Source organism: Hemicordylus capensis, chromosome 2, assembly GCF_027244095.1.
Source record: "Hemicordylus capensis ecotype Gifberg chromosome 2, rHemCap1.1.pri, whole genome shotgun sequence".
Classification (NCBI taxonomy): domain Eukaryota; kingdom Metazoa; phylum Chordata; class Lepidosauria; order Squamata; family Cordylidae; genus Hemicordylus; species Hemicordylus capensis.
Genome location: NC_069658.1, coordinates 117,841,829 through 117,865,299, shown reverse-complemented (window position 1 = coordinate 117,865,299; position 23,471 = coordinate 117,841,829). Strand labels below are relative to the sequence as shown.

The 23,471-nt window shown below is 43.9% G+C and overlaps 2 non-coding genes across 2 annotated transcripts; one reads left to right on the top strand and one right to left on the bottom strand.

Annotated features, from left to right (window-relative positions):
* Positions 1–13,430: 13,430 nt before the first annotated feature.
* Positions 13,431–13,502, top strand: TRNAH-GUG (transfer RNA histidin (anticodon GUG)). Its single transcript has one exon. It is a non-coding gene; the product is annotated as a tRNA-His (tRNA).
* Positions 13,503–14,298: 796 nt separating this feature from the next.
* Positions 14,299–14,370, bottom strand: TRNAH-GUG (transfer RNA histidin (anticodon GUG)). Its single transcript has one exon. It is a non-coding gene; the product is annotated as a tRNA-His (tRNA).
* Between the last annotated feature and the right edge of the window lie 9,101 nt (positions 14,371–23,471).

The window sequence follows — 23,471 nt, the reverse complement described above, 5'->3', positions numbered from 1 at the left end:
TTCAGAATCCCTTCTGGAGGGCTGCCTTTCAAACTCTGCCAATAACACCCACACCCAAACCATTTGCACAGACGGTGTGGACACCGGGCTGCAGCACGGACCCTTAAACCCATTCTAAATTCCTGGGTCCAGCCCAACGTGCTGCCATATGCAGATCTCCTGGCATAGGGATCGGCGGGAAAATGGACCCCCAGTTTCCAGCTGCCCCAGGACAGCAGTATCACCACTTGGGGCGTGGGCAGGGGTGCACATCTCCACATGGGTGGGTGGGCTGGCAGCTGGCACATTTTTGCAGCAGCTTGGCTGCTGTCCCCAAGACGTTGAAAGCTGCCTCAAGGGTACCCCTCCTGATGGCTGCCATCCACAAAACAATCTTGCTCTATTTAGAGCCCCAGTGGCCTGACACTTTTGCAAGTGTCCATGGGAAAAGGGGATGCGTTGACATCACATAATATTGGTGATTGTGCTTGGCTGTTCTTTCCCCTTCCCTTGGATGGTTCTTCTCATGAGTTGTGTCCTCGTGGCCTGGCACTCTGTTGAGTCAGCATTTTTTGCCCAGGTTTCAGATGGTAGAACTTTGCTGATCCAGCTGCTGAGCCCTGCTCATGAGTATGTCGATGTAACACACACTTTTCCTAAAGGGGAGCAGCTTGAAATCCATTCAAATTTCCCGGGTTCGGTCCAGCGTGGTGCCATATGCAATCTCCCACTGTGGGGATTCCTGGGAGAGGAGAGCCCCAGTTTCCAGCTGGCCTGCCTGGGACATTGAGCTCACCCTTTGGGCCATGGACAAGGGCGCATATCCCCATATGGGCGTGCCAGCTGGTAGGGCACAAGGATTGACAGCAACTTGGCCACAATTGCCAGATTGGGACAGCACTCGCCAAGGTCCCCGTCCCCCTCGCCAAGATACCCATCCTGCACAGAGCAACCTCCCTCGCTCTCCGTAGTCTGCCACTCTCATGAGAGAGTGGTCCATGGGATAACAGGCTAGGTCTCCAGCATGATGATGGCCATTTCCCATACAACTAAGATGCCATCCCATGCACTTGCACTTAGTCTTCACAGACGGTTCTTCTCATGAGCAAGAGTTAGGGAGCAAATATCCCCACCTGGAGAAGGGGCTGACTGCCTGTTCCCCAACTTGAAAAGAATGTGAGAAGAATAGAACTTCCCCAAATGTGAAAAGAATAGAACTTTGCTGCTCCAGGTTCCCTGCTTGGGGCTGCCTTTTAAACCTGGCCATGAGCACCCTCCCCGCTGCAAAATGTTCCCCTCCCTGCACTGTGATGGGGTGCCCTGCTTATGTTGCCACCTGGAGTGTTTGTGCTTGTGAACATTAGGGTTGTGCACAGAACTGGTTCAGAGGCCCTTTATGGGCTTTAGAAGCAGTTCAAACGACCAGCGTTTCTTTCCACTGGTTTGAAGGTGTGGGGGATTGGACGTTAAGGGCAGGGGAGGGTACACTTACCCCTCCCTCCGTTTTCCCCTCACCAGCACCCTGTTAGCAAAAGGTCCATCAGGGCGGCAGCGTACCTCTGCCATCGGACTCTATGTCAGCGAAGTACCCGACATGCCCACTGTGCACTCTCGCAAGTGCAATGTGCATGTGCCAACATGCACAGGCGTGTCGGGTTCTTCCAGTTATGTAGGGGCTGAGGGGACGGGGCGGCAGGGAGGTACGCTGCCGCCCCGACAGACCCTTTGCAAATGGAGCGCTGGTGGGAGGAACGCAGAAGTGGGGAGTGGGTGGAGGGGAAATGCACCTTCCCCCACTCTTGAATTCGAACCCCCTCACCTTCAAATTCTCCCTGTCCAGTTCTGTGCACATCCCTAGTGAACATACATGACTGTTGCTCTCTTCTTGGGGAGCAAAGCACTTACTGCCCATCCTGACAACCCATGCCCTCTCCCTACTGCTTGCCAGGTATGGGGGGGGGAGCAAGGGACAGAGTGGAAATCAGGGATGCCCCCACGCAACTGTGCAGCTTGACAGGCTGACAAGTCTGGGATGGGGCGTGGCAGCATCCCTGTAGCCTGGCAATTCCATAGCTGCATAGCTGACAGGAGGGGTGGGACTGGTTTTCCCAAGAGGCTGCCAGTGCCAGCGTGGTGTAGTGGTTAGAGTGCTGGACTAGGACCGGGGAGACCCGAGTTCAAATCCCCATTCAGCCATGATACTAGCTGGGTGACGCTGGGCCAGTCACTTCTCTCTCAGCCTAACCTACTTCACAGGGTTGTTGTGAGGAGAAACTCAAGTATGTAGTACATCACTCTGGGCTCCTTGGAGGAAGAGTGGGATATAAATGTAGTAGTAGTAGTAGTAGTAGTAGTAGTAAGTGCCAAAAGCATGGAGCAGCCACGTCCTTCAGTGTTCTGTGTCCCACTGTTTAGAATCCCCATTCTTGTAGCCAAAACTCTTCCCAATCAACCCCAATCAACCTCATAGCCCACCTGAAAGCCAGTTTGGAAAGGATCTAAATAATCTGTGCCATCCAAAACTGCCTGGAGCTGAGAAGCGACCACTCACTCAATCATCTTACCCAACCAAGGAAGATTAGAGATAGGTCTGTAATTAGTTTACTCTGGGGGATCCAATGCAGGTTTCTTCAAATAAGGTCTAATAATAGCTTCCTTAAGATAAGGAGGAATCCTGCCTTCCCTCAGAGAAGCATTTATGATATTTACCAGACCCTCTCTGATAATATTTTTAAAAAAATTATTTTACATTTTATATCCCGCTTTTCCTCCAAGGAGCCCAGAGCGGTGTACTACATACTTGAGTTTCTCCTCACAACAACAACCCTGTGAAGTAGGTTAGGCTGAGAGAAAGTGACTGGCCCAGAGTCACCCAGCTAGTTTCATGGCTGAATGAGGATTTGAACTCGGGTCTCCCCAGTCCTAGTCCAGCACTCTAGCCACAGATGATTTATTTGCCATTTGATTATAAGAACAGAATTCGCCCTGTGTTGAAAAAGCAGAACTTCCATGGTTACATGTTCTTTGAACACAGATGCTCTTGCTAACATGAACTTTGAAAATGCATCTGCCCTATTTCAGTAAGAGTGCAGCAAGGCCAATACTTTTATCACTTTAACGCTGAACAACATATCAGATGTGCTTGAGAGACACTCTCCTTAAGTGCAAGTTGATGTAAGTTTTACATTATTCATGGCTGTTCTATTGAGAAGTGCTACCAGGGCTCATCAGATCTGATGGCACAAAGAAAGTGTTGAAATCCTATGACTGTTTTTTTCCTGCTTAGTGATAACCACCCAGGACTGGTTCACACTTATGACATAAAACTGAGCCATGCCTTTGCTAAGCAGTCATACAGCAATGCTAAGCATGTCTGCTTAGAAGCAAAGTCTTTTTGAGTTCAATCTAAATTACAACCAAGTAAAAGTGTACATAGAACTGCAGCCTTAAGAGTACATCTTCATGGAGTCTGCATCACCACCTCTATGATTGCAGTTTGAAAATCGGCATAAAACCGCAGTTATAGCTGCATGAGCACTCGGACATAATGCCTAGGTGGCCAAACCTTGGGTCTCGGAGGCAAATCTAAACCTAAGGTAACCAAAGTTTCAAATTGGAATTTGACAAGGCAAACCAGAGATCACTTTGGGCCTGTAACCATGGTTTCGTGCATTTGGGTGTAACCGAGTTAACAACCTCGGCCACATTTAACTGCAGTTATCTGTTGTGTCTGGATGAGGCCAATGTTATACGGTTTGCTACATGGTATCTGATTGGTTTGTCAGTCCATATAACCTTGTGTCTTACAAGAAAAATGAGTATCATTAAAAATGACACAGCTCTAAATAAGAGTGAAACTGAATCCAAATAGAGTGTATGTCATCTATTATAGGCAATAGTGATTGCTTATAATTATGAAATTCACCCAATTAATGGCTACAGAATTGCTGCTGGAGATATTTTTGTGCATTAAACCCATCTCCAGTGTTAGATCATTTCACTATATAATAAGATTATTTCATCTTCTGTGACTTTATATATTAATTTAGAACTAGCTGACCTGGCGCAGAGCATCTGCGCCCCTAGTTCTCCCTGTCTCCCCCGCCACAGCCCCATTTCATTCTCCACCCCCCCAGCTCATTCTCTCTCTGCGGCCGGCCGGCCTGGCCGCCACTTGCCCTCCGCAGCCGGCCTGGCCACCACTTGCACTCCGCCGCCACTTCCCCTCCTCTGCCACCTCCTTCCGCCCACTGCCGTTTCCCCCACCCACCTCCACCACCATTTTTTCTGCGGCCGGCCTTTCCTCCCCCGTCCCCATGGGATTAGCCACAGGTATGTCTTAGAGAAATAAATATATAGATGCTGTTAGGAATGCTGGCAGACGATCCTTTCTTAGGCTAATATATAACTTGCTTATAGCCCAGGATGATAAACTGATGTTTCATCAGTGGGAGCCCATGGCAGGAGAAGTTTCAGGATTGCTGATAATTTCTCTCCAGCTTTTACAGTGTCATACTCATAGTGCTTTAGGGTGAAGATACATATAGCATTTATAGAGTGATTGGCCTGGTTGAAAGTGGCCTTACTTAGTTAAGTTTAAACATACCTTTTCCTGGGCAAGGTACTTTCTGTCTGCTGCAGTTCAAACTTAAACTACTAGCTGCAGACATTGACCCATGATGGACTGGAGAACACACTGCTCAGGCTATTTTCTGTTCTTATTATTAATTTACATTACATGTATATGCTTTTCCTCCTCCAAGGAACTCAGAACAGAGTTATGCTCCTCATAGGTAGCAAGTAGGTTAGGCTGAGAGATCAGTTTCTGGCCTAGAGTCACCTAGTGAATTTTCATGGCTGAATGGCAATTCGAACTTGGGCCTCCCCAGTCCTAGTGCAACACTAACCACAACATGCTGGGTCAGTATGGACATCATCCATAGCCCTGCCCAGGTCTTGATAAAGATAATGATCAAAAGGTAGAGTTGCTTGCATGCTCCTTGTATGACAGGACATGCAATTCACAGAAGAAAATCTCAAGTATCAGAGAGATTTGACTGTCTCCATGGTATGTATGAAGCTTGTATATCAAGGTTATGAAGCAGACAGGGCTCTACACCCTGGACATGATAAAGAGTTAGAAGTGCTTTTGCAAGTTTTTCAGATAACAATTTTTGCCTTGAAATGGATTTGTATGTGCGTGCATTTACAGTTATGGACTATAGAAACCATCACCCGCTAGCTTTTTTCATTGTAATGTTGCTTTTCCCTGGGAAATGATTTCCTAAGAAATGTCTATCTGATTAAAGGAATAAGAACATAAGAACAGCCCTGCTGGATCAGGCCCAAGGCCTATCTAGTCCAGCATCCTGTTTCACATAGTGGTCCACCAGATGCCCCTGAGAAGCCCACAGGCAAGAGGTAAGGGTATGCTCTCTCTCTTGTGGTTGCAACTGGTAAATAGAGGCATCTTGCCTCTGAGGCTAGAAGTGGCCTATAGCCACCACACTACTCACCATTGATAGACCTGTCCTCCATGAATTTGTCTGAGGCTTTCAAGGCACCTTACCAAATATAAGGCACCTTACCAAATATAATATCAAGGCACCTTACCAAAATATAGGCACCTTACCAAATATAATATCAAGGCACCTTACCAAATATAATATCAAATATAAAATATTAATTGAACAACCTTAAAACATGATGATAATCACAGAGACAACCATTAACGTAACATCCAAAATTAGCAGCAGCAAGCCTTTACATTTAGTCCATAATCACCAAAGGCTCTCAGAACACAAATGTTTCATCATTCTTCTAAAAATCCCAACTGAAAAGGTCCGTGGGCCACTCTAAGAGAAGAGTCCAAGAATGGAAGAGAAATGGATACACTTTGCTGGAGAGCCTTGGGGGCCTCCGTCTGAACTTTTACATTATAAGGGCTGTAAGCCATTATAATGAGGGTGGGGAAATGAGACCAAATTGTAGGTAATGTTTGAGATGGTTATGCAAAATTATGTCTCTATATCTGTCTATCTGTATGAGGTGTTTGGATCCTGTAAGTGATGTTAGCAGTCCTGGAATCAGGGCTTGACCAACTGGAGTACTGCCCAGGGGTTGAGGGCCACCATAACACCCACAGGCATGCCCTGAGGCCTGCCAGTGCCCAGCATATTAAAAAGAAGCAAAATCGTAGTCCCAGATTGCTGAAATAGCATCTCAACGAAAGCACTGAAAACCGCTCTACACAAGGGTTTAAAGGTTGGTGTGCTTCTGCTTATCACCTCAGTTTTTTTATGTTAGCTTGGAAACCAGAAGTACAGCACTAACATTAAAGGGGCACTTAGAGTTACTAACCCTCCCAAACAGTCCAGCAGTTTCCTGAAATTGGCACTGATCTTCCAGAATTGCTTGTCAGAAATCCAGGAGCTGGCGGAGGTGGACCACTGCTGCTCTACTCACTGCCACTGTGGCTGGCTTTAGAGGGTGTGTCCCCTTGCATAAGTTGCCACTACTGCTGTAACAGCATACCTGCCAGCACAACCATAAAGCACACTATCTGTAGTTGGGTCATAGGGATCCAATTTCTTTATCTGCAGGGTGAAAATAGGATTATTTTCACCAATCTGCAGTTTTTGAGTGGCCGGAAAGGACTTCTGATGTCATTTTCTGCCACCATTTTGTAGTGCCGAGCCGCTTTGTGCTTCTTTTCTGCAAAAACAATCTAAAAAAGGAACAAAAATCAGAGAATTTGGAAGTTTGGGGGGCATTGCTAGAGAGCTGAATTGCTTATTTCTGCCCCACCCCACGCTTAATAATAATAATAATAATAATAATAATAATTATTATTATTATTATTATTATTATTATTATTATTATTATTATTATTATTAAACAACTTTATTTGTTAGCCGCCCCATAACAAATTGTTCTCTGGGTGGCTCACAACAAAGGATTAAAACATAATCTTTTCCTTGTGATTTTCCAGCACACTTCAGTGTGCTTAGGAACCTAACTCCCCAATCCTCATACGGTTAAGCTTTCTTTACTTGTGGTTTCGTTATCCATGGAAATTGGTGAGAATGGAAACCCCATGAATAACAAGGGCTACCTGTATCCCTTGTTTAGTGTTTTGGGTTTTATTCAGCTGTCGCAAGCTCTATTTCACTAGATGGGCAAAAGTCTCTTATTTTAAAAAAAGATCCTGGTAAAAGAGGACTTGGCTTTTGGTCCAGTGGGCCAGTAAGGGTCTATGGGGCTCTAAGCTAATTTAAGATTTTAATTAAGGATCCACAATTGTGAACAAGACTCTCATGATTCTGCAGTAGTGGTGTTACTTTCTTTGAAGACTCCTCTTAACTAAAGAGATTATCCACCTGTGGTTCCTTAATGAGTTTAGATGTGCAGAGTTTACCACTACAAAGGAATGGATATGCCATTAAGTTAAGGAAAGGGGCAATGTGTTGGCAAAAGATGGCCAATTGCATTTGATAAGCATTGTAAACAAGTGATTTCCACACCCAAAGAAAAGATGCTAATAAGTTTATCCTAGGATTGACACTTGAGCAGACATGTTTACAAAACCAAGGTCTATTTACATTGCCACCACCTCCATACAGATGCTTCTCTTTAGCTGTCTCATTTTATCAGAAGAATGGAGCAAGAATGACTTTTCTATGGCAGATGTTGTGACATCTATGGGGGAGAAAGTCTCGTTCACAACTCCCATCATCCTCAGCCAGTGTCCAATATTTATTTATTTAGCACATTTATATATTGCCAAAACTTAGGAACATAGGAAGCTGCCATATGCTGAATCAAACCATTGGTCTATCTAGCTCAGTATTGTCTTCACAGACTGGCAGCGGCTTCTCCAAGGTTGCAGGCAGAAATCTCTCTCAGCCCAAATATTAAAAAGAGAACACCCGGACTACTTGAGAGATTTGTTATTCACATTTTAAAAATGGAAGGTTGAACGGGATCTATTTAAAGGATCCTCCTCAGTTAAGCAGCTAAGGAAAACAATTTATGGAGAGATTCTAGAAGTGGGTTTTTTAAAACCTGATTTAGAACGTAAACGCTACAAACACCGCACTTCACAGTACTTGTTGCAACCCGATCACCCTATCGCTCTCTTTAAGGAGAAAAAAGTCCCTTTCCATTCATGGGAAACAAGGTGGTGCTTATACCACCAAGTACTACCACTTAATGTGGCTAAGCCATAGCTCCCAGAGGACCAGCAAGAGTGTCCTAAAATCACCTGCAAACAGAAAGCTAGTGAGCTAGGCAAAACATTCAGGGAAACCCATTCACATTTCTTAAAAGAGTATGTGGTAGCCAAAAGAGTGTGGCAGGGAGTAAACAAGCTGTTAGAGTGGCCTGATTTGGAAAAAGAGACTTGGGAAGAACTAACCTCGGGTTTGAGCGATAGAACCTCTTTTTGAAGTCCCAGAAAGAAACCTTCAAGGAAACGGGATGGAACGGGTGCCCTCATACTAGGGAATTGGAACGTTCCCCTTCTCGTAATCAGATTAGTAAACCTGTATGTCATTTATGCAATGTTCCTGCATAGGATTAGGGAGGGAAGACGCGACCAAGAGGTTCACGCAGATGAGACAGTAAATCTCTTCTGGAAAAGTTTGTATGGTTATGTGCAAAAAGTCAAGAGTATCTCTTCTAAACAGCAATGGGACAAATTATGGAAATGGATGTTGGATGTAACCCCACCCACCCCGATTACCTGATGTGCCTTGAAATCCTGATGTGCCTTGAAATACTGTATGCTTTGGTAGTTTGTTGGTTCAATTAAAAAAACTTGTCCTATCTTGGAGAAGCCAGAGAGGGAACTTGAAACCTTCTGCTCTTCCCAGAGCGGCTCCATCACCTGAGGGGAATATCTTACAGTGCTCACACTTCTAGTCTCCCATTTATATGCAACCAGGGTGGACCCTGCTTAGCTAAGGGGACAAGTCATGCTTGCTACCACAAGACTAGTTCTCCTCATTGTGTGTTTTGTGGTAGTTTCTACAGTTTGTGTGTTTCGTGGTAGTTTCTACGCAAATTAAAACAGTAAAATAGCATTAAAAGCATAAAAACAATTAAAATATCATTAAACAGTCAAGTCAGCCTAACCTACTTCACAGGGTTGTTGTGAAGAGAAACTTAAGTATATAGTACACTGCTTTGGGCTCCTTGGAGGAAGAGCGGGATATAAAACGTAATTTTTTTTTTTAATGAACTTACAGCTAGCCAAAGGCTTGATTAATCAATTCATGTGTCTTAAGTGCTTTTTAAAAGGCTGCTAGAGATGGTCAGGCATGATGGGAGTTGTAGTTCAACAACAGCTGGAGGGCTGAAGTTGTGGAGCCTTGGTCTCATGAATGGGGGCTGCTCTTTTACAGAATCAGAAACTGGGCTAAATGGACGAATGATCTCGCCTAGTATTTTCTTCTGTACTAAACTCTTTCATATCTGGGACCTTTCTAGCAGGCAAAACTGGGTGATGCAATCATTTCATTGTTCTGAATAGCCTAAATTAGTCTTAAACTCAAGCCTTAAGAATTGGACCAATTGAACTAGATGTGTTCGCAATTTGTTGTGGAGCTCTAAATGAACTCCTGTTGTACAATATCTCCAAACATCTCTGTGATGTGTTATGACTGACATCTCTGCTCATACAACATATTTAACTGTGGTCTGTAATTGGCTTGGGTGAAATGTGTCTGACATCACTGCTAGGTCCAGCTGTGAAATGTATACCTTCAGCTGTGATCTCAAAATATAACAGTTATCAAAATCGCCTTAATTACTGCAGTATTGTTTTATACTTTCACATGATTGATGCTGTACTAAAGAAAATTGAAGGGTATCGTTTGTTTTAATAAAATGGTATGGTTTCATTTCATTGCAGTTGGCTAATGAATGCAGATCCATTTTGTTATACTAAGAAACCTCTCTGTTGGAATCTTTATGAGATATTTAGCATGTTTCCTGGCATCACAAGGGCCCATTTTGTCCCTTGAAACTTACATCTATTTCTCATTAGGAAAGCTGACACATTATTCCTCAGAACTTCCAAAAGGGAAATAGTTATTGCCTATAATTATTAAATTTCTGAGACTTTTGTAACCTAATTAATGGCCACAGAATTGTTGGTTGAGATATTTTTGTGTATTAAACTCATCTCCGGTGTTAGATCTTTTCACTATGTATTAAGGGCATACTTTTCACTATGTATTAACCAGCTCTGGATGGGATTGTATTCCCCTTACAAGTTGCACACTTCCTTCTACTGGACCCGGCTCTGCTTTTGGAGGCTTAGGTGGTGGTAGTGCCAGGGGTGCCTTTGCATAGCTTTAGCTAGTGCGCCAGCTCCGTCCCTTTCTCGAGAAAGCAGATCTGGCCATGGTTACCCATGCCTTAGTCACATCACAGCTGGATTACTGTAGTGTGCTCTACATGGGGCTGCCCTTGAAACTTCAGTTGGTGCAGAATGCACTTCCAGGGTTCTCTCTGGAACTGCTCGTTCGGAGCATATTACACCTATTCTGAAAGAGTAGTGTTGGTTGCAATTCAAGATGCTGGTTATTACCTTTAAAACCCTTAATGGTTTGGGCCCTGGATACCTGAAGGACCGCCTGCTCCCAAGAGTTTCTGCCTGCCCAACAAGATCATCAGAGGGGCCTTTGCTCTCTCTATGTGAAAGAGAAAGGAAGAGGCTAAATTGTCATGTACACAAGACAGCCTTCTCTGTTGTTGCCCCTAGGCTCTACCACTGAATGTCCATGCCTTAGGGGCTGCCAGGTCTCTCGGCTTTCCTGTTCTGTTTGTATTTTTAATGGTTTATTTTTATTTTTTGCTGTTTTATGGTTTTTACTGTTTCACTGTTTTTAAGGTTTTAGATGTAACTTTTATGGAATTGTGTTGTATTTTAACTTTTGTAAACCACCTCGAGATGCATTGTGAAAGGCGTTATAAAAATTGAACAATAATTAATAAATAAATAAATAAATAAATAAATAAATAAGGCTAGCTGGCCCTGCGCAGAACATCTGTGCCCTAGTTCTCCAGCTCTCACCTCTCCCCAGACAATCTGTCCCTCTGCCCTGCCTTCCCCCCTCCTTAAATTGCCCCTTGCCATCCAGGATGGCAGCGGAAGTGGTGACACCTTCCCCACTCTCCCACAACTCTCTTGCTCTCTCCCTCCCACAACTCTCACTCTCTCGCTCCCCCCAACTCTCGCTCCCCCCACAACTCTCACTCTCCCCCACAGCTCTCGCTCTCCCCCCACAACTCTTGCTCCCCCCACAACTCTCCCCCCCACAACTCTCTCTCACACTCTCTACCATCCCTCAGCCTCCCCCCTCCCTTCCCCTTCCTAGAGAGAGTGGCATCGCTGCAGCCTAGGTCGGCTCCTACCACCAGCCTCTGTCATGTTGCCCTGCTCAGTCTCCTCACGAGGAGGATGGCTAATTTGGGTGGGAGAGCGCACTGAGGGCCGGCCTCCATCGCTCTGCCGAGTCTCCTCATGAGGAGAACAGCTGAGCTGAGGCTTCCCTTCCAGCCTCACGGACAACCCTCGGTGCACTCTTCCGCCCTGGCCATCCTCCTTGCAAGGAGACTCAGCAGGGCAACGGAGGCTGCTGTTCAGCGTCTCTTCTTCTTTCTCCCTTGTTGCCGCAGCACCGCCGCCTCCTCCTCCTCAGCCCTCCTTCCTCCTCTTCCTCCTCCTTCTCAGCAGCTGTCCCTCTGCTCACTGCTCAGCCCTACTCCATGTCTTCTTTCTCCTCTGGACAACTCTCACGAGATATGCCACATACCATGGGGTGTGCGACATACGTCCTAAGGCTTTTAAATATTTAGATGATTTTATCTTCTGTGACTTTACATATTAATTTAGGATGCTGTTAGGAATGCTGGCAGACCATCCTTTCTTAGACTGATAAATAGCTTGCTTGCAGCCCAGGATGATAAACTGATGTTTCAGGATTGGGAGCCAATGACAGGAGATGTTTCAGGATTGCTGAGAATCTCCAGCTTTTACAATGCATACTCATAGTTTGGGAGGTAACACCTTCCAGGTAGTGGGGAGAGGCTGAGAGAAGTATGAAGCAATCTGCAGTTTAAAATGTGGGAAGGTAGAGGCAAAGGCACTTGTAAATTGGCTAAAGTTGAGACATCTATACAGAAGCCCAGTGTGGGGCTTCGTGCAGAATTAGCAGGTTTTTGCTTTCGCTATACTTTTACTTGTGTTTTTGCAAATAACACAAACACTCCATAAATCTCCAGTCCTCTCCCATCCAAAAGAAACTAAACCCTGCAGTGAAGTCCCTTGAACTTTTCCCCACTGGAGAATGGGGAGTATGTAACCATTTCTTTCTGTGATGAAAACCATTTAAATTGTTCTTCAAGGAACAAGTGTCTAGTTTAACACCTCAGAAAAGAAGAAACGAAGGCCAGAGCAAAGCTTCATTTTTTTCTTTCTAAAATGTGTTCTACTAAACTTGTGTCTTCTCTTGCCCATCAGTTGCACTAAGAAGCCTCCTTGGAGATGTTAAAGAATCATAATTGTAATAATTTCAATTTATAATATTACCAAACAATTTTTCTAATTTTGTAATTGTTCATTTTTATATCATCTTTTATAAGGTATCCTAAGGCAATTTACAAAAGTTAAAATAAATAAAACTCCATAAAAATCACATTTATAATCTTGAAATCCGTTAAACAGTAAAAACGATAAAACACCAAAAAACAACCACCATAAAAAAGACAAACAGAAGCAGGAGAGCTGAGAGACCTTTTCTATTAAAAACAATAGAAGTAAGAGAGAACATTGTTTCTCTTTACTTTTATTTATTTCTAGGAGCATTATAAAATTCAACAGTTCACAGTTGAGGAATTCTCTGTTTCCCACCTTAGTGTTTGGTGATTCTAAAACACGAAGACTATAAGGATTTTACCTCTGCTTTAGATTTCTCTAAATGGTAAAGAAACTTAGCACTAACTAAGATTTCAAACATCTCCAAAGTTTCTAGAACATGTTAGTTCTTCTCATATAGACAATTCCCCACCCCCACCCCCACTCCCCGCTCGCACAAACCGTGCATTCTTTAAGGGAAGAGGCCTTTGCTACATACCTGTATATCACAAACACACCCGTGCGCTTTTCCATAGAAAAGTCATTTGGCCATAAACATTTTGGGCCATAAACATACAGGGCCATAAACGTTTTGCTTCTGTACATGGTTCCTGTCCAAATGAGGATACAGGGAAAATAAATTTGCATGAGTTTAGTTTACAGTTTGAGAAACAAAAACTGTTTGAAGCCAGGACAAAGTAAAACTTTGTGTCTACATGTTGGTCAGTAGATGGCGCCAGTTATACAGAGGTCATCATTTAGCCTAGAAGGAAAAAAAGCATCAGTTTTTTCAGTTCCCAAATAGCTTGCCGTGATCGTATAGTGGTTAGTACTCTGCGTTGTGGCCGCAGCAACCTCGGTTCGAATCCGAGTCACGGCAGAAAGGAATGTCTGTTTTTGTATTTAAATCTAAATTTAAGCTCATTATAGTCAAGAATGAATCTTTTAAAGGCTTGCTCATTTTAAGTTTATTTTTACCAAAAAATAAAATAAAAATAAAATTGTAATATGCCAGCACTTGAGTAATGTGTCTTTAATAATATTAAATAATCCCATTGCGTACATGTCTTTATATCATGTTTATCCATTGTTTATATGATTTTTAGATGAATAATACTTTAAGATTGTGAACATGTAGTTTTATAATATCTTATTTTTAAACAAAACAGTGAAAGACGTTTTCATATTATTGTATCTGTATATTTTAATCATCCCTTCTTGTTAGCTATTTGTAATGTTCTATTTTGAATTTTAGAAATAGAATATATATTTTTAAACAAATAAAATAAATGCATTCTTTTTAAGTCTCATAACTACCTAAGTGTAATGGGGTTGTTAAGACCATCTAAATTACAAAAAGGGAATCTTGATATTGTACATTATACACATATATTGTGCTTTTATATACATTTGGAATGTAGGAGAGGAGAAAACCATTTTCCTCTGTGTGCCCTTTATTTTTGTATTTGATTGTGCTTTAGATGGCTACTTAGAATGGATTTGCACATGTGCCTTCAATGTAAAATCCATGGTGTGTGTGTATGTGTATCTGGCTGTTCCCATTTAGCATAAAGTGAAATGTGAAAGTGACATTTGTGCTATTTTTAGTACACAATGCCAACATAAACCAGTTATCTGACAAGGGGAAGTTTTTCCAAATAAAATTGCTCCTCTTCTGCCATGACTCGGATTTGAACCGAGGTTGCTGCGGCCACAACGCAGAGTACTAACCACTATACGATCACGGCAAGCTACTGGAGAAGTTGTAATTGGCTTATTCTGTATCCTCCTCCAACAGAAGTGTAAGACTATTGCCACCTAGTGTCTATTGGTTGTGATAGCTCATATATTACTGATAGCATTCTCATGAAACAGATAGAATGGTTAAAGGGGAAAGTGTTTGGGTTTTACATTATAGAAAATACCCTGCTATTAGTCAGTGTTTCATCATGTTCATAATGACTGTAGAACGATCAGCGTAGGGGTGGTGTATTTATGTGTGTGTGTGTGTCCCTGATATTATGGCTTTGGATTTAAAAACAACAGCAACCCAATCCATACTAATGAATTAGAACAATTAGAAATTTTTAAGAAGATGGTTTCAGTGCTGCTAACCTAAATCTCCCTCATATTTCTGTTTTGCTGGGTTTCCATTTCATAGTCAATTAATGAGGGAGATTTAGGTAGGTAGCACTGAAACCATCTTCTTAAAAATTTCCAGATGTTCTCATTCATTAGTGTGGATTCGGGTATTTTTTTAAAAAAATCCAAAGCCATCATATCAGGGGTACGGAAAGGTACTCAACACTGATTTTTTTATTTTAGTTTGGTGAGAGAAGCTTTGTGCAAAGGCAGGATGAGCCTGTGGCCTTCTCCATGCTTGCTATGTTCTTGAGTGAGTTTTTGTTGCTATTCTCCCACAGTAAGACCAATGAAGTCTCTTTGCCCCAAAGATGACCTATGTCTGAAGCAAGCTGAGCATTCCTCATAGAATAATTTACTGCTTTCTAGCATCAGCGGCAGACTCACCTCTTCTGATTTGTGGGGGTGCTGCCCCTCCCCCCACCATAACCAGCCAAAAGTTGTGGATCCCTGCCTCAAATCCGGAAAGTTGCTTCCTATAATATTGCAAAGATTCTTGTGGCACCTTATGAGAATATTGTCGCTTGAGTTTTCATGGGCAAGTGTCTGCTTCATCAGATGCATTAAGCAGACAGAAGTTTGGGTTGGGTATGGACAAGAACATACTGTACATTATGTAAGGTGAGATGAAACTATAAAGAAAATGAATGTAGAGAAGCCATGAATCAATTAACTGAATTTAACCAGATTCAATCACTAGGTATCAATTCGATGTTCCATTCTTTGAGGGCTACAGCAGCGGCGGAGCAGGACTGCCAGTGGCCCATGTGCAGTCACAGCGGCCGCCCCGCTAACCCCACCCCCTGCATCTGATGTCCAGTGCAGGGCTAGCCATGCCCCCTGCATCTGACGTCAGACACGGGGGGCAGGGCCTTGAGGCTCCGTTCAGGAGTTGGAGTTCAACTCCCGAAGAGGCCGTGCGGCCCCTTCAGGAGCTACTTAGGCTGGCGTTGCATTCTCAGCGCAGCCAAGAGCAGCTCTTCCCTGCCTTAGCAAGGAAGAGCCGCTCCTGGCTGGCACTGCGCACACAGCGCCAGCCTTAGTTTAGCTCCCGAAGAGGCCACGCGGGGCCCCCACTTCTGACGTCAGACGCAGGGGGCATGTCGGGGCCGTGAAGCGCGGCCCCTGATTGGGCACAGTCTAAGTTCTTTGAACCTCTTCATCCAATGATAGCTCCGCCCCTGGGCTACATATTAATTCACATAATACTAATGTGAGATTATTGTTTTTGGTGACCTATGCAAGCCCAACAGCATTTTGTAAGGCCCAAAGTTACAGTGTAAAATCAGTCAATAAACTCCAACTTTCAGTATAGTGAAGAAGTGTCAGGACTCTAGTTTATCAGAAAACTATAGCCTGAAACCTTTTCTTCAGTGAGTGGTTACAGGTTTTAATTCCTCAATAGTGAGAGAAAAACATTTGTTTGCATATGCTTGCAGTTGCTATTACTCACATATTAGTACTACATTTGTTTATATTCATTTAGATTTTTTTTTTAAAAAAATAAGCTGATTATATAAGCTCACATATTAGTACATTTGTTTATATTCATTTAGAATTTTTTTTTAAAGCTGATTTTCTTGTAACCAAAGAAAGTTAATTGGTCAGTTGCATCTGAATCAGTAAAAATGTCAATGCATTAATGTTAGCTTCTTTTGTGAGGCCCTGTTAGCCCACTAGTCTAGGCTTCAGAATTACCTAGGTGCACCTCTGTGTGTGAACTATGGTTTTTGTCGAGGATTTGGATAAAAATAGATGACGTTTTGAGAGGGCAATTGAAAGCACACTGGACTTTGGCTACAGTGAAAGTGAAAACAGATAGACTGTTTTGACTCCGCTCTAGAAATATTGAGTAGAAAAGGAGGGAGCTGGATATGGTTACTCACCCTTCAGGAGTAGCCTGGAGTCTCAAAGAACCAATATCTTGTTGGAGATCCAGCTCCAGGTGGCAATGACATCAACCTTTTGCACCAATAACCCTAATGGCCACTAGGGGCATTGGGAGTAAATAGAGTCTCCTTCTCTATCCCTCTATGGACAGAATGTACTCAGGAACTTTCTGGGAGTTACTTCCTTCTTCTTCCCAGAATGCTTCTAGTGCTCTCTCTGTGAGCACCATGCTTCTATAGGTCTCTCTCTGACCACCATGCAGCCAGTGGTTAGATATAGGTCTTTCCTGTCATCATGGACTTCTGAATAAAGTAGATTAGTTTAACCTTACATGGATCTCCATGCTTAAGATTTACAAGCTGTTGCCCTTGAGACTCTGTTAACTTCTGCTGTAATGGGAGTGAGTTAGCTCCCGAAATACTCTGCTATATAAGTAATTACCACCAACACATCTATCTCCTCCTGATAACTATGAAAGCAATCCTGTGGATGCTAATGGCTTGATATTGTTTTTTTTTTTTTTTTTTTTTAAGCTATTTCAAGGGGAACCTCAAGAAATAGCTTCAGTCAGAGTCGGCAAACCCTAGCTGAAGAATGAGGTGTAAAAGAAGCAGAGACAATAAGGAATGGTAAAGTGAGGAAGGAAAGCATAACACAGTGGGAATTTGTGTGGAAAAGAAGGATGCAGGTACTGAAATGGAAAAATGGTGAGAGCTAGTCTTGGGGTAGCAAGCATTAATTGTCCCCTTTGCTAAGCAGGGTCTGCCCTGGTTTGCATTTGAATGGGAGGCATAAGAACAGCCCTGCTGGATCAGGCTCAAGGCCCATCTAGTCCAGCATCCCGTTTCGCACAGTGGCCCACCAGATGCTGCTGGAAGCCACAGGCAGGAGTTGAGGGCATGCCCTCTCTCCTGCTGTTACTCCCCTGCAACTGGTACTCAGAGGCATCCTGCCTGTGTGAGCACTGTAGTATTCCCCTTAGGGGATGGGGCTACTCTGGGAAGAGGACCTGCATGCTTGCATAATAATAATAATAATAATAATAATATAATAATAATAATAATTCAATTTCTATACCACCCTTCCAAAAATGTCCCAGGGCGGTTTACATAGAGAAATAATAAATAAATAAGATGGATCCCTGTCCCCAAAGGGCTCACAATCTAGAAGAAACATAAGACAGACACCAACAACAGTCACTGGAGGTCCTGTGCTGGGGGTGGATAGGGCCAGTTACTCTTCCCCTTCTAAATAAAGAGAATCACCATGGTAAAAGGTGCCTCTTTGCCCAGTTAGCAGGGCATGCAGAAGATTCCAAGTTCCCTCCACAGCATCTCCAAGATAGGGCTGAGAGAGACTCCTGCCTGCAACTTTGGAGAAGTCACTGCCAGTCTGTGTAGATATTACTGAACTAGATGGATCAGTAGTTTTATAAGGCAGCTTCCTATGTGCCTATGAGAACTGATTGGAAGAGAAAGAGAACATGAGCAGAAGTATGAAATGAAGAAAGGGTGTATAATTGAAGAAAGCACACTGGAAGAAAAATTAGAGAACTAGAGAGAATGTGTCCAAGTCCGTGCCTCTTCTATTTCAGTTGAAGAACACAGTACTCTGCAAGCGTGATGGGATCAAGGAAGCTAATTGTGCTGGGAAAGGAACAAAGTAAAACCTAAGGAAATAAGAGGAGGTAGTGACCAAACAAAACTGTCCTGTCCTGGTTGCCTGCAAGGCAAGTACGGATGTGCATGGAATCGGTTCCTTCTGTGCACTCCCAGGAGGGTGGGGCGTCGTTCCCTTAAAGAGGCTGGGAAAGTATTGCCTAGTTGCCAGTCCCCGCCCCACCACTCTTCCCCCTGCTGGCTCTCTCCCCAAAAGCAGATGTGTGGGTAGCATAGCAGCCTCTTTCTGTGCCCCATTCTGCGTCTCCATGCAAATGGGCAATGTGCATAGATGCTGTAACCCCTCCACACACACATTCAAACCAGCTCGGAAACCACTCTATGCAACCGGTTCGGCGCTCCAGAAAAGGAGCACTGAACCAGTTCCGCAGGGGCGTAGCAAGGTTGGAGTGGACCCAGAGACAAGATTTTAAAATGCAACCCCCCCACACACTGAAGCTCAGCTCATGAAGTAAAGAAATCTTAAATGAGGCTGAATAGTGGTAACAAAAAGCAGAGTAAATCTATATCTATCTATATCTATCTGTCTGTCTACACACACACACACACACACACACACACACACACACCCCTATGTGCCACAATAGAACATCATCCTAATTTTTTTTTAAGGTTTTGTACATTGTGGACGATGCAAGTCATTTAATGGTACTAGAGAAAGACATGCTATTTTGGTAGCTCCAGGTCTTAACATTCACATCAATTTCGGAGGATGAATACAACTGAAGGAAGCCCGGGCAGGTGCGCAGCTGGGGGAGTCAGTCATGTGACTTGCCTGGGGGGGCCAAGGCAGTGGGCCCCCAGACAACTGTCTCCCCTTGCCCCATTATAGTTATGCCCCTGCGGTTCCGTGCGCATCCCTAAAGGCAAGGCAAGTCCACAGAACCTCAGAGAGGTCCAAAGCAGCAAGTTGACACCAGCCAGAGCTGATGGAGAGTAACTCAGAGCCAGACTACCCCTCCTGGGCTCCACTTTCTTGCCTGGGCATTTTCCAGATTATCCCTTGCCACAGCAGTAAAATCCTTCAGCTTGGCAGATCACATTCAAAATGTAAATAAAGGATTGAGGCTGTTTGTTGCACAAAGCTTCCAGCAGGGGCAGAGGTGCACCTAGGTAATTTTGGGGCCTGGACCTAAAGGCCTTTGGAGGCCCCCTGCAAATTAAGCACCATCATGCTCAGCTTGGCGACCACACCAGACTAAAGGGGATCTGGGGGCCCCCAGGGGCTGTGGAGGGCCTGGACTTCAGCCCCAGAGTCCAGGGGCAAGAGCGCCTCTGGCAGGGGGAGCAGTCTTTTCTAGCTTGCACAAAACTCCTACAATGGGAAAATACAGCCTTTTTTTTTTTTTTTTTTTTTTTTGGCAATGCACATGCAACATAATAGGACTGTAACACAGCAATCAAACCAGAAAGAAGGCATCGGAAATGTCAATGGCACCTCGCTGACAGCACAGGGACTGTGATGTCGAAACGCAGGCAATATGGAAGCACACTTGGAGGTCACGTAGTGACACTGTTGTTGCGGGTAATCTGGAAAGCACCCTGGAGAGTGGAAGGCTTAACAGGGCAGCTTCTGGTGTCTCTCATACCTCCTCCTCCTGGTACTGTTGTGCAGTTACCAAGATATGTGATGGCCAGCTCTGTAGTAGGCTCCAGTTCCATGGGTGTTGTGGCAGGGGTGTAGCCCCAGGAAGTTCAGGCCGTGAAGAAGCTTCTTCAGGGGGCTCCAGCTCCAGGAAAGAAGTGCTGACTGACACGAATTGGGAGGGGGCAAGTGGCCCATCTTCCTAATACTGGCCACACCCCATGTCAACGTCAGATGGAGAGGCAGAGAGAGTAGCCCCAAGCCAGGGTTTGAAGGAAGTGCTGACTGGCAAGGATTGGAAGAGAGATGGAGCTGCCCCTCTTCCCAGTACTGGCTGTGTCTCCCTGCATCTGACACTGATGCAGGGGACGTGGCTAGGATGCACATGTGCTGCCACACACACCCATTTACAAAAGGGTAGGGGCCACCAGTGGGAACTTGTTCCCCAGCTGCTTGTGGGCTTTGCCTCCCGTCTATGGCCGTCCATCATACAACTCAGTTTGTGCAATTTAACACATTTGCTCAAGATGTTGTGTGCCAGGAAGAAGGAAAAACAGGAATGCTCGTGTCTTTATCCCATGAAGGGGCAGCGGCAATATCGTCCAAACCAGCCCAGTGATTAAAATGGGGATGTGCTAATAAGACACTTTCTAGTAAACTCCAAAATGCTGATTTTAGATGTATGTATTGAGCCCTAATTTTTAATTTACAATAACATTCACATCAGGGTGGATTTTCAATTGGTAGCACAGAGATAAGGTACTGGACAAATTGTATTTAAATGTACTTCAGATTAATTTACTTGATTGTAATGAGTATGTTACTTTTTTTATTTGTACGTTTTTGTTGTTATTTTAAATTGAAAATTGATTGATAAATTGAAATATAGATAAATGGAAACCTATAAAATATAGGTTAAAACAGAGGGCAGACTGTGTGCTATGAGAGGAGGTGTGCTAAGTGGCTGTCTGAGAGATGGGGTGGCTAAAGAAAGTGTGACAAAGTAAACAAAGGCAGTGGTGTAGCAAACCCAGTGGCAGCCTGTGTTCCACTCTCCCTTCCTATGTGGGGGCTGGCACTAGGCTCCTCGTGCCACCCCCTTCTGCTGCCTTCTGCTGCTGCTGCTCTCACCCCTTCTGCTCCCACCACCACTGCCTCAACCATTACCCAACCAGCTTTCTCTTGCCACTCCTACAGCTGAACAGGTGCACATGCTGACATCAAGGTGCATGAGTGCCTGTGCCGTTTCCTGACCAACACTTGGAACAGCGAAAGAGGAGATGGGAGGTTTCCTCCCTTGCTCATGTGAAAGAGGAATCATTCCATCCACCCTCCTTGCCACTGCAAGAACTGGTGGTGGGAGCAGTGCGAAATGGTGGTGGTGGGAGCAGAAATGGTGGTGGTGGGAGCAGTGCGAGGAGGCAGTGGCAGAGGCGGGAGATGGCAGCAAGGCAGTGGGTGGAGCAAAGGGACTAGTACTGCCCCCCACATAGCAATAGAGAAGAGCAGTGGGGTGGCTGGGGCGGGGCCCTCAGCAGCTCCTCACAAATAGGTGGTTTGCTTTCTTTGAACACAGCTGCACAATTACCGTTATACCCCCAGACAGTGGACTGGAAGATAGAACTGAGGAAACCTTGATTGCTAGAAAGACTGAAATGAAGAGAAGACGAAACAAATAGAAAGTGGAATTTGGGTGAAACTACACAGCGGTCCTAGAGACAGAAGGGACTGTGAACTATTTGCAAGAATGGTGGGTAAACAAGGAAGGGAGCCAATGGGATTAAAAATGGCTGCTCCATCTACAGTGTGGGAGGACAGACTGCAGGCTTCTGAAGTAATCTTTGATCAACTTTACTAGAGGTTTATCACCTGGAGCCAGGTGCCGAATTGTGGTTCAGGAGGACAGATATACACTTTGCACTAAGGAACTGAATGGCTCTGAGTACATGCTCAGCTCAGGAAATTGTTTTCCATACCAGAACTGAGTTTGCTGCTATTGTAAAACTATTGGGAGTCAGAGACTCTTGCTGATCACTCAAAAGTGTACCAGACTCTGATCTACTTCTTGTCCACTCCTAGATCCTTCCAGGGGAATTCTGCCACTGGTACCTTCAAGTGTCATGGCAGCATTGTGACCTTCCCTGACACTAGAAGCTCCAGTAAGAGTGCAGTGAGGATCGAACTGGACTATAGCTAAACCTTTTGATTGGGACTAACCAACCCCCACCCACCCCTTTTAAAAAATGAAGTAGGTTTTGTTTATTTATTTAAAAAGAAAGGCATTAAAAAGTGGTTTCCAGATCCTATAGATCGTGGTGGCTATTTTGCTGTCTGGTATTGTCCAAAGTATTGGCTTTTCTGGACGGTAAGCCTAGTTTTCCATTTAGATTTAGTGGCTATTTAAAGAATGACCTAACTGAGAAAGTATATTATTTGCATACATCTAGTATGTAACTGTACAATAAAATAGTTCTGTTATTCTTTTTAGCATACCAGCATGAAATCCCAACTAACTTGCATTGCAAACATACGCAAACCTTTGGAAGTCTGCAAAACCTGATTTTACATCTTTGTCTGAAAGCCATTTGTGTTGATATTCATCCAAGATTCAAAAGCTCTCTTTCCGCCATTTTATGAAGAATGCAACTGGGAATAGAGATTATCTTTGAATGCCAGTTCTCATCCAGCTCACTTCTTTGTACATCAGTCTGCTAGGTATAAAAATGCCAAAAATAAATAGCATGGCTCGTTCATGACCTGGAAGCTGTATTTTTTGTTTTTTAAAATTAATCCAGCTCAAAGTTGGATTAGAGATGGCACATCCCTCAATGACAGGCATGCAGGATCAAAGCAGACAGTCATTCTATCCTGGCTGGAAATCCTGTTCTTTATACATAGATCTGATTCATATCCATGGATGGCTACACTCATGGCCATCTGTTTTAAATTAATAACAGTAAATCATCTTGCATCTAAGTCAATCATACCTTGGAACATTGCAGGATAAGTGAATCAAGCAAACCTAGGCTTTGCTTGGCAGTTCACAATATAGCGTCATACATTTCTCTCACAGTACTGAAATTGCATTTGAGAGCAATGCTGAACCATTTTTTAACAACATCATTCTCATCTGATCGCTCTTTTGCCATTAGTCTGTACAAAAACCGTAAATGTTTGGTAAGAAAGTAAGTCCAGCATTCTTCATTGTTATCTACTTCTAAAAGTACAAGCTATTAGAGCTCAGACTGTCACTCCTGGCTCATCTTGAACCACTGAGGGTTTTGTAGAGTTCTAGAAGGAAGGCACAACTAGAAGAGGCTCCCTGTCTTGCTTAGACCAAGGAACCTAGTCCAACCTGAAAGGTTTTCTTTAGGTTGAGGTCACATATTGGTATGCAGGGTTTTCTTCCAATTACCATTTTTGATCAAATTTCACTGGTGGCACACAGGCTGAATCCCAGGATGCCAGATTCAGAACCTAAGCTTTGGTTTTGACACTAGAAGTCAAATATTATGTCCCAAAGGTCCTCCTCTTTTAACCAAATGGTATAGTG